This window comes from Aotus nancymaae, unplaced genomic scaffold (genome assembly GCF_030222135.1).
Source record: "Aotus nancymaae isolate 86718 unplaced genomic scaffold, 86718_ANA_hifiasm-v0.15.2.pri h1tg000083l, whole genome shotgun sequence".
Classification (NCBI taxonomy): domain Eukaryota; kingdom Metazoa; phylum Chordata; class Mammalia; order Primates; family Aotidae; genus Aotus; species Aotus nancymaae.
This window is the reverse complement of record NW_026988498.1, coordinates 1,649,479-1,659,506: the sequence shown is the minus strand read 5'-3', so window position 1 is coordinate 1,659,506 and position 10,028 is coordinate 1,649,479. Positions and strand designations below refer to the sequence as shown.

At 42.5% G+C, this 10,028-nt stretch overlaps 1 long non-coding RNA gene across 1 annotated transcript; it reads left to right on the top strand.

Moving 5' to 3' along the window:
• The first annotated feature begins 3,375 nt into the window (after positions 1-3,375).
• LOC135271581 (uncharacterized) lies at positions 3,376-5,981 on the top strand. The gene is made up of 3 exons (XR_010339706.1): positions 3,376-3,809; positions 4,179-4,281; positions 5,220-5,981. It is a non-coding gene; the product is annotated as an uncharacterized LOC135271581 (long non-coding RNA).
• Positions 5,982-10,028: the final 4,047 nt, after the last annotated feature.

Genomic DNA, 10,028 nt, shown 5'->3' with positions numbered 1-10,028 from the left:
TTATCTTCATGGGCAAGGGTGAGTTAGTTATCAGGGAACGGGATTCTTGGTTTTAACAAATCAATATTTAGTTTGCTCTCTCTGTGTGTGTGTGTGTGTGTGTTTGTGTGTGTGTCTCACATGTTGTCTTTCTCTGCTGCCTTCCACCATGGGGTGAAAGAGCAAGAATGCCCTCAATCACCACCAGCTGTAACCACCCAACGGGTTCTCCTTGTCCACTGCCTAGACAAGGCCTATTTATCAAGACAGGGGATGTGCAATTAAAAAAGTTCAGTTCACCCGGAGCTGGCTGTACAGGAGACTGGAGCTTTATTATTACTCAAATCGGTCTCCCTGAAAGTTCAAGATTGGTGTCTTTAAGGATGACTTAATCAGTAGGGGGTAAAGAAGTGGGGAGTGCTGACCGATTGGGATGAAGATGAAATCATAGGCGGTAGAAGCTGTCCTCTTGCACTGGGTCAGTTTCTCCGTGGGGAACCACAAGACCAAATTAGTCATTTTCATCAGTTTGGGTGTTGCCAGCTCAGCTGATAAGTGGAGTGCAGGGTCTCCAAAATATCTCGAGCAGTAATCTTAGGTTTTCAAATAGTGATGTTATCCCAAGAGCAATCTGGGAGGTTCAGAATCTTGCAGCCTCCAGCTGCCTGACTTCTGAATGGCAATTTTTAATCTTGCAGCTAATTTGTTAGTCCAGAAAAGACAGTCTAGTTCCCAAGCAGGAAGGGGATTTCTTTTGGGAAAGGACTGTTATCATCTTTCTTTCAAAGTTAAACTATAAACAAGTTCCTCCCAAAGTTAGTTCGGCCTACACCCAGGAATGAACAAGGACGACTTGGTTAGAAGTGAGATGGAGTTGATAGGTCAGATCTCCAGCACTCTAATAATTTTCTCAGTTATAATTTTTACAAAGGCAGTTTCAATGTGAACTTCTTGAAGTGGGTTTCCTAGCCTGAAGAAGTATAAAAAACTAGTCTCTGTTCTGTATAAATTACCCAGTCTCAGATATTCTATTAGATTAGCAGAAGATGGACTATGGCACTACTTTAGAAAACTTTGTCATTTCCATGGTTCAGTTTTTTTCTTGTTCATGCTTTATGCTACATTTTTCTTTCTTTTTTTTTGTTACTGATGGTGAAATATTTCTCTTTTCTCTTTGTGTGCTGTCTGCCATTCATTGGCTTCCTTTTTCTTTATTTAAGATGCGGTCTTGCTCTGTCATCCAGGTTGGAGTGCAATGGTATGATCACAGTGCCCTGCACCCTCGACCTCCCAGGTCCAAGCAGTCCTTCTGCTTCAGCTCCCAATTAGCTGAGACTACAGACAGGTGCCACTACACCCAGCTGATTTTAAACATTTTTAAAATTTTTTCCTTTTAGCAGACGCAAGTTCTCATGGTGTTGCCTAGGCTGGTCTGAGTTGAAGAGCTCCTCCTGCCTCAGCCTCCAAAGCACTGGAATTACTGGCATGAGCCACTGTCACACCTGGCCGTCTGTCTTTTTTTCCTGCGTTCTGCCTGTAATTGCTTTTTTTTTAGGGTCTTTTTCCACGTTTCATGTTCAGAGTCTCTAAGGCATATGACGTAGCTGAGCTGCTTCACCCCGCCCTGTGGAGCGCACCATGTGGGGTCAAGTTCCTGGTCTGCTATGCACCACGCAGCCAAGGGAGGGCTGCCTTGCTCTGGTTTCACATTCCTGTTTTAAACAGTCATGCCCAGAATTACCTGGCCATATTGTAACCTTAATAAAAAATCTAATTCGTGAAGTCACAGAGTTTGCTTTTCATAAAACTAGAATCTCTTTTTGTTTGAGAGTCTCACATACCATTAGGGTCCTCTTTTAGCACCTCACTAAGATTATTAAAATTCATTAACAGTTTTGGATGAACTCAGATGTTTGTAGAAACCTCTAGCCATTTTGCTGGTTCAACAGAATAACCTTTTTCCACTAAGGAACATTAGTGGTAGTCTAGTCATGAGGTTAATAGTCCCCATTTTTCCATCTCCCCTCTCCCCACCCAAAATGTATTGGGCTGAGTGATAAGGACCAAATACTAATCACTTGGCCAAAGACTTCCTTGTATCTCCACAAGTCCTAGGTAATTCTGTCTCATTGAGAAAAGAGGGTCTGTGTTGATGCTTGGATGTGGGATTTGTTTTTTTTTTGTTGTTTTTTTTAAATAAAGAGTCTCGCTGTGTCACCCAGGCTGGAGTGCAGTGGTGTGACCTCAGCTCACTGCAACCTTCGCCTACTGGGTTCAAGAGATTCTCCTGCCTCAGCCTCCTGAGTAGCTGGGACTACAGGCAAGCACCACCAAGCTCGGATAGTTTTTTGTATTTTTTTAGTAGAGATGGGGTTTCACCATATTGGCCAGGCTAGTCTCGAACTCCTGACCTTGTGATCCACCCACCTCACACCACCGCACCTGGCCAGATGTGGGGTTTTATACCTTCTTGGCATCCAGGGTTGAAAAATCAATAAACAGAGAAGGCATAGCAGATGATGGGTCATGCCAAGTCTGCTGGGTTTTCTTTCCTTCTGTTACTTGTTGCAGTGATTTTCTAGTGGGAAACTTGAGTTCTACATTACTCAGTTTTTCTTGACTCTCAAACCAGCTGAACACTCTATTCTTCATTCTTCAGAGATTGGCACCAAATCACTTTGTCCTGTCTGGAAAATGCAGAGTTTTTCCTTTGGGTGCATTTTTGAAGACAAAGAGAAAAACATTAAAGCTCATTTTTATTGTCTGTGTGGGCAAAAAAGTCAGATTTTACTGAATGTGCACCATAGTTACATGGCAGGATGTTTTGATTGGCATCAAAACTAACGGAACTTTTAAATGCGAAGCAGGTCACAGGAAGAGTACAGCACTTTGTACAGAGTGCAGAGTTTGTGAGTTGTTTTTCTCTCCAGTTCAGTATTTTCCTCAACCTGTCGTGTAAATAATATAGGAATTCCATTTTGGAGTAAATGGAAAAATCACTTAAATTTATTTATAGGTATAGGAGGGGTCCAGAAATGTTAAGAGCACACATGGTTTAAAGCGTATACCTTCGCTTCATAGGAGAGTGTAGTAAGTTGAAAATGTTTTCTATTGAAGCAAGTGAGTGTTTGCTTCATGATTAAATAAGAGGAGAGGAGCTTCTGACAGCTGGTTAGCAGGGACGGGTAGAGCAGGCCCATTTCTTTCACGTGTCAGACATGCCAGCTCTACCCCAGCCCTCCGAGGCACTCACACTCACCAGGCATGATCATCTAAAAGCGTTTTGATAGTGTTATCTCCAACCTCCTTCTCTGGAAAATATTGCTGACTCACAGTGACTAGGGGCCTTCGATGGCACTCTGGACCGCCAGCTGCCAGTCTGGATCACTGAGCCTGTTCTGAGCTGCCCCGGTCTTTTACTTTAGTGCCAGGTGGTTGGAAAGAGGCCCACGCAATAGAGCTGCTCATTTAAAAATAATCCCTTGGGTTGAAGCTTTTGTCCAGTTTGTCTGAGGCTGGTATCTGTCTTCCCAGGGGGCAGGAGTGGGGCAGCCACCGGCTGAGGACCTCATGGTGCCTTATTGTTCTTAAGACTTGTCATACAGGGTGAAGGAAAGCAAAATGGGCCACTTTAAAATGTACTTTTTGGGCATATTTTTATATGGCTGTTCAGGCTGCCGACACACAAATAGACGTGAAAAGCTTTCTTCTCTGGCAGAGATTTGCAGGTGCTGAGGAAATGTACATTAGTGAAGTGAAGAGAGGATAAAAGCCTTTCTTTGCGCGCCCCCACTCCCCGCCCCGCCGCCTGTCTGCCTTATTGGATAAAGGTAAGATTAACTCCCAGGATAAAACAGACTAAGGTCCTGACACTTTAAAGATCTGACAGAGAAACTTCCCCACAGGCCACCATCTTTCTTCCTGAGGGCAGCTTGGGGAGCCCCTGAGAGGCTCCCATCAGTGTGGGGACAGCCTTGGCTCACCGTGCGCGCCTCTCCCATGCTGACACTCCACCTCCCCCAGAGACCCCAAACCCCTGTTCTCCCTGTAGCCGCAGGATGTGACGAAACCTTCCATCATCCGGCCTGTCCTGGAGTCTATTATTCGCAGGAATCTGTCTTTTCCTGCGATATACATGTATATCCGTGTACATGTATATACATTTGCATGCCTTTTTATATTAATCTTTCTGTTGTCAGTTTGTTTTATACACTCAAATTATCACGACTTCAGAAGGGAGAGGGAAGAGAGTGCCGTCTGCACCTACGTGGGTATCTGAATTTCCCATGCGAACCAGAAAAGGTGAGGGAAAGTGCTAAATCCTTGTCTTGGAAGTAGCAAACATGGCCTTGACAATGGCAATGGAGGAATGGGGCACGGCCTGATTGGTCTTCCCGTGACTGAGGGCCATCAGGGCCATGTCTCCTGCTTTCCTTCCTCCCTTCCCTGCACTCCCAGCCTCACACAACTGGACACGGGAGTTTAGTAAGAGCATCTGATTAGGGAGGGTGACTGGGAAACTGTGCATGAGAATGTGCATGAGTGAGTGTGAACATGTTGAGAACTGAGGAGGGAAACCTCTCCTTCTGCAAGTCTATTTACTTGTCTACTAGTTTTTTAAATGTAAGACTTCTGAGAGCCTGCTGTTGGGTGTGGAGTGTGATCCTCTGCAGGGAAGTTGAGGAAGACGTCATCTGTGCTCCACTTTCTCCTGGGGGTTGGGGGAGCTTTCTCATAGACCCCCCCAGGAGGAGCCTCTGTGTAGGACCCCCATGTTTATGCTCATTGTGCGGTAGACGATAAACACATAAAAATAGTGGCTGTTGCAGCAGAGAAGGGGTTTAATCATTGAATGCCAATTATAGGAGGTAGGAGGCAACTTCGAATTCATTGCCCCGAGGAGTTTTAGACTGGAGTTCTCAAGGGAATTCTGGCAGGCAGGGTGCTGAGGAGCAGGGCGGGGTACTGCCTGGCCAGGGTGTGTGGTGTGAAAGCCTAAGGCCATGGTCACTGCATTGCCGGGCTGAGGCGGTTCCTCAGAGGGGCCTGTCGATTAGATGGCATCTGTGGAACTGTTAGAATTCAGGACACAGAAAATAACTCAAGTGGAAAATGTGAGCTTTCCTCCTGTTTGAGACGTTACCTATGAAGTTAGGACTACGTGACTCCAAAGAGTAAGCAGTTATATGAAAGTGGGCGACAGGGCAAGCCAGTTAATGCTTAGTTATGCTTTCTTTCAGAGCTTATGCGTTTGCTAAAAACCTAGACATTGACCTTCATTAATTTGATGAGGATGGTGTCACCTCCTCCAGTGAACACACTCACTCTGAGGGACAGCTGGGTTCAATGGCCATCAATCAGTGTTGTCACCATGCTTGCACTGATGGAAAGCTTTCCTTCAAATGAATGAAAATGTTCCTCCATAGTAACCACCAGGTCATGAGAGTCTCTGGGAAACACTCAGTGTACACAAGCAACATGTTTTGTGATTAACACTTGTAACCCCTGTAATGGAATCCTACTTGGCACACCCCGCCCCTTGCTATTGTAAGAAAAAAAATTTCCCTTTGATCATTGTGTAGAAGGAGGCTGAACACCCCCTTGTTGGTGACACCTGTGCCCAAAGCCCCTTCCTGTAACCTGCTTTTCTGCTTCTGTTAAATTCCTCTTCAGCTAGGCTCCCCCTCCCCTACCTACATCAAGGCATAAAAGATAATCAAGCCCCTTCCTCAGGGCCAAGAGAATTTTGAGTGTTAGCTGTCTGTCGGTCACTGGTTAATTAAAAAAGGACTCTTAATTTGGAACTCAGTGTGTGGCACATTCCTTCTAACTTGCTCGGTTACATTATGTCCACCTTTTATCACTGTGGTTAACTACAGGACAGAGCTAAAGAGAACAGAACAGAATGTTTACTTGTTAACAAAAGCAAAATTAATACATGTGTGCTTAAAATTCATACAGTAAAAAAGGCATGAAGTGAAATAAAAGCCTCCTCAACACTCTGACCTGTGTTTTCACTCGAGGCGTTGCAGGAAGAAGAAGCAGGTCCGGTGTGCACTGTGCGTTTCTTTGTCCTGCAAGGGTTGTTTTCTGGGAAGCTTGCATGCACAGTCTCTCAGATGGAGTCATGAATTCACTCTCTGTTTGAAATTTGGGGACAGCAAGCACTTGCTATGGTCCTGACTTTGCCCACAGGCAATGCCAGCTTGGTGAAATGAGGACTGTGCCATAAGTGAAACCAGCAGGTCATGTGTAGGAGTGGCTCTCGGGCTTCTGCCTCTGTGTCTGGCTGCTCTCACTGTGATATGTCCTGGATCTGGTTGCAGTGTTCCTCCCTCTCACACCTCCCATACAAGTTCTGATGTTGAGCAGGGCACCGCCTTGCCTAACTCCCTTCGTGAGACACCAGCGCATTGACCTTAGTCACTTCTGGGCTGAGAGGACAAGCACACAGGGGCACTCAGTAAATGCCTGTGGCATAAATGCTGAAAAGACTACCCGGGAATGAAGGATAAAAAGAATCATGAATGATCTGAAAGCCAGCTGGGTGGAAACTGGGAAGGTTGGGTGTTATGGACTCATTTATTATTGTTAGCCAAAAATAGACGCTGTAGTGTGTGTGTGTGACTGTATGTGTATATGTGTGTACCTGTGTGTTTGCCTGCATGTATGTGTACCTGTGTGTGTCTGTGTGTATATGTGTGTGCTCATGTGTATGTGTATGCATGTGTGTGCATGTGTTTGTGTGTGCATGTGTGTGTGCCTGTGTGCATCCCTCCATGTATCTGTGTGTACCTGTGTGTATGTGTGTGTGTGCCCTAGGATTGTTGGAATGATAAATGCTCATTATATCTAAAAATACAGCTAAATATCTCTACTATGAGAATTACAAAACACTGCTCAGAGGAAATCAGAGATGACACAAACAAATGGAAAAACTTTCCATGCTCATGGATAAGAAGAATTAATATTGTTAAAATAGCCATACTGCCCAAAGCAACTTACAGATTTAATGCTATTTCATCAAACTATCAATGACATTCTTCACAGAACTAGAAAAAAACGCTACGTTAAAGTTTACATGGAACCAAAAAAAGACTCTAATAGGCAAGGCAGAGCAAAGGTGGAGGCATTACATTACCAAACTTCAAACTATATTGAAAGGCTACAGTAACCAAAACTGCATGAGACCTGTATAAAAACAGACATATGGATCAATAGAACAGAATAGAGAGCTCAGAAGTAATGCTGCACAAGTACAATCATCAATTTCTGACAATTAATAAAACAAGCAATGGAGAAGGGACTCTTTAAGCGATTGGTACCTGGGTGACAAAATAATCTATACACCAACTCCCCATGACATGCAATTTACAAACCTGAACATGTACCCTGAACCTAAAATAAAAGATTAAAAAAAGACTGCAATCCGGTATTGATGGGCATTAAGGCAATGCAACGCCTGTCTACCGATTTCAGGTGTTTCTATCTATGGGGAGACAGCCGTTCTCTGGCACCAGCTGCAACCAATTATGATTTTAGCGGGAGAAGTTAACAACTGCGTGACCATCAGGTGGTCCTGATGTTCCTGGGAAGGGTTCCTCTCATGCCCTGCTCATGTCTGACTACCTACCTACTCTAACATTCCCCATCAAGAGTCCAAGACCCGACGCTTGGGGAGAATGGACAAAGGTCAGGCTCTGTAACTGCCTCCTACTGACAGAGGGGTGGTGAAGGTTGTTCTGTGGGTTTTCGCCTCTTGATATGTGTCAGGGCAGAGTGACTCTGTGGGTTGGTGAAATTGCTACCAGGTCAGGTCCAAGAGAAACATGAACAGGATTTTGGCTTCGTTGTGTTCTACTAATGGACAGTCTAGCAGTCTTTTATAGAAGGGTGACTCCTGAGCATTTAGAAGATGATATCCTCACTGAGGATCATTTGGACCTTGAAGGCCTATCTCTCTAGGTTCTTTTGAGCTGCAGCCAGAGATCACTGGTTGGTTCAAGGAATAATCAGGGTTAGTCTAAATTGCAGCTAAAAATACAGAAAACCAACTGTGGAGACTAGAATCTCATAACAGGTGTACCACAGTGTTTGAAACATTTGTCTCTCTACAGTCCTCATTTGTATTACAAACAAATCATGATAGGACTCATTTGTTTGCAAAATAGGCTTCAGCCTTATTACACTTGGCCTGATTGTTTGTGTAACACATAGTAAGAATCATTTTTTTGCCACTTAGGCTTCTTTTTAAATTGGCTTTGATGAAACTTTGTTCCATAAGGAATCTCAAATAAGACTTTTTAAGCCTTAAGCCCAGCCATGGGTGTGTACTATCAAATACCTGCATGATTTGGGTACATTCCTCTCCTCTTGAGGTCCTAAGACAACCTGAAGCTCCTGGGCTTGTCAGAAAGTGACATTCTTTATTTACCATGGGTCAGAAACTGTGTAAAGGGACTGTAGACAAGGCATGAGACCAGTTTTCCAAAGAAGCTATTACTGGTTCTCTAAGTCAAGTTTGATTTCTTAAAGGAAAGCATACCATTTCAGTCAAAACCTTGGTAAAATAACCAGTTTCTTCAGTTGTGTCCTGTTGAGAAAAACGAAACGGATTCTTCTCACACTTCTGCAAATACCAACATTGCCCTATGTGAAGAGCACTCAAAAATAGTTTCCAAATAGTAATAGAGCTATTCAAATGATCTATTTCGTTGGGTGAGTTATGGTATCTTGTGTATTTTTCAGGGAATTGGTCCATTATCTAACTTGTGAAATTTGTGTGTGTAGAGTTGTTTGTAGTACTCCCTTACCATCCTGTTTGTTTCTACAGGACCTTTAGCATAATTCCCTGTTTCATTGCTCATGTTGGTAGTTTGTGTTTTCTCTTTTCTTTTAATGTCAGTTTTGCTAGCAGCTTGCTTGAATTTATCTTTTCAAACAACCAATTCTTTGCTTCATTTTTTTCTCTCTGTGTTTCCTCTCAAATTCATTGGTTTCGGCTTCTCTATTTATTTCCATAGTTCTGTTTGCTTTGGGTTATTTTGCTCTACCTTTTCTAGGTTCTTGAGATAAAAGCTTAGATTGTCGACTTAAGAATTTCCCTTTTCTATAAAATCTCCTATTAGCACTACTTTAGCTGTGTTCTACACAATTTGATATGCTGCATTTTTATTTTCATTCAGTTCAATGTACTTTTTTATTTCCCTCAAGACTTCCTATTTTACCCATGGATTATTTAGAAATGTGTTGTTTAATTTCCAAGAGTTTGGTGACTTTCATGTGACTGTTCTGTTTTTGGTTTCTAATTTGATTCATTTTTCCTTGAATAACATACTCTGTATAATTTCAATCAATGTGTATTTGTTCAGGATTTTATGATTCTGGTTATTTTCTAGGTGTTGTGGTTTGTTTTATGGCTGGAATATGGTCTGCCTTGATTATGCTCTTTGGGGACTTGAAAAGAATCTGTTTTGTGGTATTGTCAAGTAGAATGTTCTATAAATCCCAGTTAGATCCTGTTGGATGCAGTTTGATTAATCAAGAAAATTATCACAGATAATTTTCCAGTTGGATGCATGTTTTGGTGTATCTCTGCATAGCATTGGTTGCTATTAGTATTACAGTACAGACACACAAGTATCACTGTGTACTGTTGTCATTATCTTACCACTTTGAAAGAAGTACAAAATCCTGACCTCCTTTCAGGTTCCTTTACCCTCCCCCATTAATAATATGCTTGCATTAAATATTCTGAACACATCCATTTAAAACCATGTAAGACATTTAGTTTTTGTTTCAATTGCCAAACATCATTTAGAAAAGTCAAGAGGGCAGGAACAATCTATTGCATCTACCCATATTTTTGCTTGCATATTTGTACTTTTTTCTTCCTGATGTTACAAGATTCTATTTTTTTTTTTTCTATTTTCTTTCTGTTTTGAGAACTTATGTTAGCTATTATTTTCGGTTAGGTCTTCTGAAAAAAAAATTTTATTTTCCTTCACCTGCAAATGTCTTGATAATATCTCTTTTATTTTGAAAGATAT